We start from the raw sequence: 1745 nt of genomic DNA, 5'->3' as shown, positions 1-1745 counted from the left end.
TGGTGATATGATAAAATGCCGTAAAAACAGGATTAAATTGAAAAAACACTAAAAGTACCATACAAGCTCTTCAAGAAACAGTCCCGCTGTGCTGAAACACCTACAACAGTCCAGCGGTAACAGTGTCCTGGCAGGATCGCCAAAAGTTGTTACGTAAAATGTGTATGGTCCGGCCTATCGCTACTGACCGAAATGATACAGGCTTTCCTAATCAATAGTTCAAGAGCATTTAAAAGTTACACTACAATAAAAATGATAGTAACCATTGTTAACCAAATACACCAACTTTTAACAACGATAAGGTGTCGCAGAAATCTGGTTCCCATCGGCTACTGCGCAACTTTTGCGAAACTTATATTTTACCAGGAATCTAGAAAGCGGGTTCCGACTAAAAATAACAGTTCTTGGATGCGACGCATTCTGTATGTTTTACAAGTTTTAAGATTTATCTTCTATAAAAAAGTATTTAAACATTTCAATACTCTTCAAAACATACTATGACGTTTGACCACAACGCTTTATCACGTCATCATCAACGAAAAAGGCGGCAAAACATTAGAATATTAAAAACTAATATAAAGTTGCATTAACTTTTATCAAAACAGCGACGGAAAAGGGAATGGACACACTAGAGGTAAACGTTGAAGCTTATTATTTATTAGAATAATCACATTTTTACCTACCGTAGGCTGCTATTCACTTATGCCGAATTGCAATTATCCAATAAGAGTTTTGGCACTATTGGGATGCCTATGTTTTGAAGTTTTATTAACAAAAAACATTATTTGCGATTTTACAGAGAGTCTGAACACATTGTTCTCTTGCAAACAGAAAAGATGAGTGAAGAAGGAAACGCAGGTTAAACACATTACCATGGTCAGTCTTTAGTTTACTATTTTAGAATGAAAGGTCAGGAATGGAAGACTACTTTATTGCAGTATGTCAATATATAAAAAATCATACGTATCACCAGTCTGTAGAAGGGCACTGGTGAGCATAAGGGAAGGGTGTTAGGGTGATAACACAGAAAAAAACTAAATGAAGTCTGTTATTGGCTCATAATGACTACTGAAAACACATAACAAGTTTTTAAGGTTATACTTTTTCTAGATAAGAAAGTGCCCACAATCCCAACTGAATGAAAAGGTTCAAACAGCTGCTGTTCGTCTGCGCTGGGAAACTGTTATTATTATTATTATTACATTTTGGTGCATTTAACCTTTCGGTTTTTTACACCGAATACATGACAGTAAATTGTACAAAAGCTTGACGATAACGGAAAAAGGGAATTTAGTCTACTTTTTGGTGATAGGTTTTGGCGAAAGCAATGTACCGGTAAAATGACAGAAATTCATTACTTTAACAGTAAATATATATCATCATTGGTTTGTCTATGTTCAGAACAATTTGTACGAGTTAATAACATTTAAGAAAACAACAATAGAAATAAATAAATAGTAATCAAATTTAAGAAAACAACAATAGAAATAAATAAATAGTAATCAGGTGATCTTGTTTCTAAAGACGATTTAATGCTCTAAAAAAGGAAATAGTATGTTTAATAAGGGCGTTGTCAGTTAGCAGTGTGTTAAAATTATAAGAAAGTTTCATTTCAGAACATAATGTTTTTAACATAGCTGTTACGTTTGCGGTGTTAATACAGGAAATTAATAAATGTTCAGCTGTCTCGTTGACGTTGCATCTTGGGCATTGTCCATTTTCATGGAGGCCGATTCGGTTTAGGT

This window comes from Ciona intestinalis, unplaced genomic scaffold (genome assembly GCF_000224145.3).
Source record: "Ciona intestinalis unplaced genomic scaffold, KH HT000301.1, whole genome shotgun sequence".
Classification (NCBI taxonomy): Eukaryota; Metazoa; Chordata; class Ascidiacea; order Phlebobranchia; family Cionidae; genus Ciona; species Ciona intestinalis.
This window is presented reverse-complemented; position numbering follows the sequence as displayed.